The sequence below is a fragment of the Equus przewalskii genome, chromosome 4, assembly GCF_037783145.1.
Source record: "Equus przewalskii isolate Varuska chromosome 4, EquPr2, whole genome shotgun sequence".
Classification (NCBI taxonomy): Eukaryota; Metazoa; Chordata; class Mammalia; order Perissodactyla; family Equidae; genus Equus; species Equus przewalskii.
In genome coordinates, this window is record NC_091834.1 from 96,252,983 (window position 1) to 96,260,706 (window position 7,724).

Below are 7,724 nucleotides of genomic sequence, written 5' to 3' on the forward strand. Positions count from 1 at the left end.
CATGTGCAGTCACGCGTCCAGCCCAGTCATGAGGACAATGAGCCCATTGCCCAGCAGGGTCAGCAGATAGGCAGCCCTGATCAGGACAAGAGCCTGTCACCAGAAGAGCTACAAGAGGACAAACTCGCTCACCCAAATCACATTGTCACTCCTCATGGAGCAGGTGGGTCAGGCTGCCAGGTGAGGAGGCGGGTTAGAGAGGCCAGAATCAGAAGGAGAATTCACAGTCTGGGACCGAGCAAAGGACTCTATGTAACACTGCAAGGACTTACACATTTTCTCCATTAGACTCTGAGCTCCTCGCAATCAGAGATCTATTCTGATTTTTCTTAATATGCAAAGATTCCTAAAAAATGTTTCAAAATAAGAAATTATTTTTGGGTGCATGAATAAAAAAAGGTTCCATGCAACATGATGGGAGAAGGTAGTACTATTGACTAGTATGAGAAAAGGAGAGACCACAGGGACACAGTGAAGGGTCCAATGGCTGGAAAAGCCCATTTAGACATTCACTAGGGGAAGCTTGAGAAGGAAAGAAAAACTCCAGACACCAGGATTCATCCATGAAAATCCCACAGGAGCCATGTTGGATCCCAGAGCAGTGCTTTCCACATGGACTGCACATTAGAATCCCCTAGGATGTTTTGAAAACTCCACAGCCCAGATCACACTCTAGAAAAATTAAATCTGAATCTCAGGTGGGAGAAACCCAGATATTAGTATATTAGGATCTTTGAATGTTTCCAAGGTAATTAAAATGTGAAGCTAATTTGAGAATCATTGCTTTAGAAGGAAACTTTAACCTTATTTTTGAAGACTCAAGACATGGTTTTTAGGAAAGGAATATGTTTTGGGATAAATCTAGAAGAATGTCTGAGGAACAAAGATCTTTTAGGCTAAACGTCTCATTCTTCATTTGAAAATTTGAGGCCACGAGAGTTTAAATGATTTGCCTCAAATCCCACATTGAATCAGTGAAAAAGTGCCCCTGGATATCTTGCTTTTGCTGAGCTGGGTCTTGCCTGAGCCTTAGCTTTCTGAGGTTTGGTCCAAAAAGAATGTTTTAGAATATCTTAGATCCGGGGAAGAACTAGTGAGTATCAAATGAGGAGATGTGTGAGAAAGCCCTGCATAAATTTCAGACATTCTCTAAATGACAAAGACTTGTATTAAGGACATGAGAGACGGGCTATAGAATCTGAGGAAATGGAAATGAAAACAGGAGTCATGTTCAGCCTGAGTCTTTCTAACAGGGTTTGAAGCTGGGGCTTGTGGTTGGATGGGGTGAAGAGGCAGAGCAGCTGGATTCTGTCCTCTGTCTCCTAACTAGGTGGGACCTACCCTCTTCCTTCTTTCAGTCTTTCAGTGGACAGAAGGTTTCACTGGAGAAAAATGTGAGAATAGAAACTGGCTTTGGGGAAATACCAGCAGCTGAGTTTCTGAGCCCTGCACATGGCATGGGAGCCCCTGGCTTTCCACAGAGCTTGTTACTTCTGTCAGTGCGGGAAGCTACCAAGTTTTAGTCCCCAAATGTGGCTCCTGAGTGCTGAGAACAGAAACTGAAATTCTCACCATTGAAGAGAATAAAATAATAAATAAAATAAAATAAATAAAAAGAGAATAAAATGAAAAAAGAGAGTCACAGAAAAGAATGAAAGCTAGAAGGAATTTTAAGATCATCATTTGAATCTTGTCATTTTACAAATGAGGAAATTGAGGCTCAGAGAGCAGAAGTGACTTAGACAAGGTCATTCCACCAGTTGAGAACAGAGCTGAAATTGAGTCTAGAGTCTGAGGACCCCTGTCCCATGTCCGTCCTGCTACCTCACGCTGTTACAATGTGGACCATGGGGAGTATATTGTGGCAGGTAGTGGGGAGCAGCATCTGGCGAAATGACACATAGGGCAGGTTTGGCTTATTAGGGAGAGAGGGTGTGTCAGGAAAGGTGTAGTGTTTGGGATGCTGCCCCTGGGGGCCAGGGTAGAGGCTTTGGATGGCCACCAAGTTATGCAAGGAAACAGGCTAGAGAGAAGCTTGGACAGGCCAGCAGACTGGAGGCCCAGCTCACCAAATCGGCTGACCTCTATCCTTTTTATCTTAAAAAAGAGGCCACTACCCAACAGTTTAGTGAGAGTATGGAGCCCACAAACCTGGACTCTCAACTTTCTCTGCAGCCAGGAGGCAGAATTGGAAAAATCCCTCCCCCAAGCCCAGCTTGTCCACTTCCCTTTTCTGACTTCTAACAAACTGCTTGAAGGGTAGAGCGTGTTTTCTCTTATTATTGTTCCCCTTTCTAGTTTCTAACTGAGATTGCCATATAGAGTTGGTGGACTGACTGAAGAATGAATGTCATATTGAGGAGTGGTTTCCTTAAAATTCGTTCTCTTATCCAGGAGCTCAGTCTAGAACCTGCTTAAGGATGTTTTCATAGACCCCGCTCTATGATACCAACTCAAGAAAGACTTCACTCAGAAGGGTCTCTTGAGGGACCAAACAGTTGTTTCCTCCTGATCGGTAACTGTGCTTTAAAAACGTGGAATATCTCAGGGGCCGGCTCGGTGGCACAGAGGCTAAATTCACACATTCCACTTCGGTTGGCCAGGGTTTGCCGGCCTGGATCTCTGATGTGGACCTGCGTACCACTTATCAAGCCATGCTGTGGCAGGCGTCCCACATATAAAGTAGAGGAAGATGGGCATGGATGTTAGCTCAGGGCCAGTCTTCCTCAGTAAAAAGAGGAGGATTGGCGGCAAATGTTAGTTCAGGGCTAACCTTCCCCCCGAAAAAGCAAAAACAAAAACATGGAATCTCTCTTTAAAGAGGTAAGGCCAAAAAATATCTCTAAATTCTAAAACTAAAACAATGGATAGGAAAGTATTTTGGAACCTCACCCCTTTTTCTAACCCAAATTTAATTAATTGAAGTCTTCTCTGGATAAATAAGATGTATGGACTCCTGCCATGGAGAATAGAAGTATTATTTTATATACAAGAGATATGTTCTAATTATTATGATTAGAAGGTGTCAATAGATTATTGTCCCAAGTATATCACAATTTATACTTCAAGCAATAAAGAACCAAGATCATTGCTTTAGGTTGACACTTTCCAAATTTAACTGATTTTATGAAAAAAAAATCATACACAAAGTTTGCTCATTCAATGATTTTGGTGATCATTTTGTAGCCAGGCTCTGTTGGAAGGAGTACTAGCATATCATGGTGCTCAAAGCTAGATGTTCCATAGGTATGTGATGAAGATAAAGGAAAGTGTATTAAATCATAAGTGCTTGCAATTTGTTCTCCTTCAGGAGCTAAGGATGAAGAACTCCAGAGGATTCTCTGCTGTACCCAATGCAGACACTGGGTAAAGAGAAGGCAAACAGCTACGTACGGAGGCACTACTGAGAGGGAATATAGAAAGGAAAGATACTCTGTTGTTGTGTAAGAGAAATAAATAGTTGGAGAAGGATCTAAAATGAGAGTTAAGAAGATTTGACTGGGAATGGGGCCGAGTGCCTCAGATGGGGGTGAGAGCAGTGGAGGAAAGGAGCAAGGAGGAGAAGAAGGGAGATGGAGGCACTGATGGTGCTAGGGGGAGAAGGAGGGAGGCAGGTGCTGAGGGAGTGAGTGAGGGAAGATGATGCTCCAGGGAGGGGAGGTAAGACGGGTCTTCAATAAAAAAAGAAAAAGAAGTTTTCCTGGACATTACTGCAGAGAGGATATACAAATGGCCAACAAGCACAGGAAAAGATGCTCCACATCGTTTGTCATGTTGGACATGCAAATTAAAACCACAATTGGACACCACTTCACACCCACCCGGATGGCTATAATCAGACACAGAACATAAGTGTTGAGGGGAAGTGGAGAAATTGGAACCCTTATTCATTGCTGGTGGGAACGTAAAATGGTTCAGCTTTGGTGGAGAACAATTTGGCAGTTCCTTGAGAAGTTACACACAGAATTCTCATATGACTGAGCAGTTCCACTCCAGAGAATATACCCAAAACAATTTAAAACTGGTTTTCAAACAAAAACTTATCCATGAGTGTTCATAGCAGCACTATTCACAATAGCCAAAAGGTAGAAACAACCCAAATCTCGACAAATGATGAATGGATAAACAAAATGTGGTTATTTCCATACGAAGGAATATTAATCAGCCTTAAAAAGAAATGAAGTACTGCTATGTGCTTCAACATGGATGGACCTCAAAAACATTATGCTAAGTGAAAGACCACACACAAGAGGTCACATATTGTGTGATTCCATTTTTAAGAAATGTCCAGAACAGACGAATCCATAAAGACAGAGAGTAGAGTAGTGGTTGTCAGGGCCTGGAAGGAGAGAGGAACAGGGCCTGACCGCTTAAAGGGCATGAGATGTCCTTCGAGGGTGATGAAAATGTTTTGAAACTAAATAGACATGAAGTTTCACAACAGTGTGAAAATAATAAATGCCACTGACTTGTATAACTTAAAATAGTTAAAATAATGAATTTTATCTTAATTTTAAAAAAGTTTTACTAGGAATTTGAAAAGATACTCCATTCTATCCTCCTCAACCTTTTGGCATTTTCTCAACAGATTGATTCTAAATTGAATTGTTGTCAGTTTATATTTTTTTCTTGGTAAGACAAACCAGAAATCTATAATATTTAAGTAAGAGATACTTTATTATGATTTTTAAAAGTAGTTTTTCTGGATAAAATTACCAATGCTTTGCTTTACATTTTAGGATGTTTAGAGCTCAATCATTAATTGTGTGATATAAGAGCAGAGGACATTATCACCAATGGCTAACTGACGCTTTCCTTGCTGAATAGCTCAGCTCACCTCTGATCGTGTGTGATGTGATCCTCTAGTCAAGTGTGAGTACTGAATGGATTTCTCAGTTTTCACAAGAGAATATCCTTAGACTTGATTGTGTAGAAAGATATGAGTTTGCGGTCCTGAATTCTTGAGTTTTTTGCCAGTCACTTGCCACCACTGCAAGTGTGAGAGGGAAACATGCAAAGTAAGGTCCACATGACTGACACACGGTCCACACCTGCTCATCAGGGCTGTGGCTACCATTACTATGACTTTGACTCCAATTACTGGCGTGAATTCCCCACCATATTGAGCTGGGCTGGATCATGTGTGAGTCATATGAGTGAATTCTGCACCTGTGACCTTAGGCTTATTTGATCCCATGGATACAGTGAATTTTGTAACTTAAAGCTTCGCCCCTCTATTTCTCTTACTGATTGCAGAAAAGCTTAGACATGTAGTTGTAGATTTTAGCAAGGAAATAGACTCTCCTGGCATAAGTTTTCTGCACTGCCCTGACCTGTGATTTGATTCTCCTTTCTAGTGCATATATGTCTGTATATATGTTTTTCCATTCAATTATCTGTAGAGTGTATGTATCTCTAAGGAGGAATTCACATTTTTTAGGATAAAGCAGGGACCAAAAATAGAACCCAGAGATAAAAATCCCATTACTCTATTACCTCAAAAGATAATAGTGCATGTTGTCATCCTTACACCTGCTCTCTTGCACGAGTGCACACACACATGCAAATTCACAAACAGGCATATACACATATACAGACATCACGCAGGAGGGCATGCTCCACTGCCCACTGTCTGCAGAGTGAGGCCCTCTTGTGACAAAGTCAATTACTAAAGTTTTAATTCAGAACTCCTCATCAGAACTCGACTCAGAGCAGCCTTCATCTCTTTGTTTCACAGACTGTAGATGAGCGGATTGAACATGAGAGTCACCACGGCATAAAAGAGCACCACCACCTTGTCCTGCTTGGTCAAATCTGTGGAGCTGGGCTGCATGTGGGGAGCCAGGGCCATCCCATAAGACATGGAGACCACAACGGGGTGGGAGGCACAGGTCCCAAAGGCTTTGTGGCATCCCCCAGTGGAGTGGATCTGCAGGATGGTGGCCACAGTGTAAGCGTAGGACAAGGAGACCAGGCAGCAGGGTACCAGCAGCACCACCATGCTTGAGGCCATCATGACCAGCTGGTTGGGGGTGATGTCCACGTAGGCCAACCTGACCTGTGCCAGTCTCTCACAGGCCACATGGTTCAGCACATGGTGCCCACAGGTGGGCAGGTACATAGTGACCACCATCTCCATTGCAGTATAGCCAGGTCCACAAGTCAAGAGATCACTGCCAGTGCTGCACAGCCCATCACTGCCACGTAGTGCAGTGGCTCACAGATGGCCACATAGCAGTCATAAGCCATTACTGCCAGCAGCAGGACTCAGTCCCCCCCAGGGCCAGCGAGAAGACCTGAGTTGCACATTGGGTGAATGGGATGGTCTTCTTCTCCCGGAGAAAGTGCATCAGCATCTCGAGGACCCCCCCGGAGGTGCAGTCAATGTCCACTACTGCAAGGTTGCAGAGGAATAAGTATATGGGAAGCTACAGTTGCATGTCCAGATCAGGAGGACAATGAGCCCATTGCCCAGCAGAGTCAGCAGATAAGTGGCCCAAAACAGGACAAAGAGTCCAGCCTGGATCTGCCTGTCACTGGAGAGCCCCATTAGAACAAAATCACTCACCCAGGTCAGGTTGTCCCTCCTCATGGAGCAGGTGGGTCAGGCAGTTGGGGGAAATGTGGAGTCAGGGAGGGACAGGTGATAGTCTCACTTTAGCACTCTGATATTAAGCCCTGGGCTACGATTAGTGCTGCAATCCAGACACCTCCCCTCAAGTTCCTTAAGTTAGGTGCTCAGGGTGAATGCAAGGAAGATGCTGGAAAAAGAGATATTTTGGTACTCACAGTTGACTGTGAAATTCTCAAGGATAAAGTCCTTGTTCTGATCATGCTTCTACATCCAGAATCCAGCACAGCTACAATTATAGAGGAGATAAGCTATCAGAGCAGAAGGAAAGATAGGAAAAAAAAGTGGTGGAGAAAAGGGAGAAATAATGATAGAAAGGAAAAACAGTAAGTAAAAAAGAAAGAAAAACTAAAGAAGGAAGTTAGAAAATGGAAAAGTAAGGAAGGACAGTGGAGCTCAGGCTGGAAAGGAAGGACTCTTCAGTGGGGGGAACAGAGGGTAGGGTGTTAGACACTTGGGATCGAGAGGTCTGCCCAGGTTCCTCAGTGTTGTTCCTAAAACACAGGATTCTATTTCTCTTCATGTTTCCTCTTAGCTCCAGTCTAGGTCACTGCCTAAGAAGGAATCCTCTCACGCCCTTCTCATTGTGCCCAGCAGTCCAGAGGAGGCTTCATTTCCTGAAACCAGTATCTGTTAAGCGCCTGCTCTGTACAGGGACTGTGCTGGACATCAGACACCACATCTGGTCCGGAAAGACAGAAGCACAAGTCCTACTTCCTTGGTTCTTATAATGTAATCAGACACACACTGATAATTACAAAAAATTAATTAAGTATAATTATGCTAAGTGTTATGACGGAGAAGAACAGGGTTGCTAGCTGGATAATTAAGTTTGCAGCTGTAATTAAATTACCAATGCAGTTATGCCTTCCTTCTCAACAATGTGCAAGGTATATACTAAGTTGCAGGCATTTATTCAGATATTTAAATAAATAATTAAGGAATTAATGTAACGAGAGCACTTGGAAACCAACGATACTCACGTGTTACTACTGATTATGAAGTGACTGAAATCCACTGAGTCTTTTCAGCAGAAGTGAATTCTCCTTTTTCACCTAAGATTGTGCTGAGTTATCTGCTTTCCAACACGTTG

The 7,724-nt window shown here is 43.2% G+C and overlaps 1 pseudogene; it reads right to left on the bottom strand.

Annotated features, from left to right (window-relative positions):
- Positions 1–5,668: 5,668 nt before the first annotated feature.
- Positions 5,669–6,592, bottom strand: LOC103566231 (olfactory receptor 2F1-like; annotated as a pseudogene).
- Positions 6,593–7,724: the final 1,132 nt, after the last annotated feature.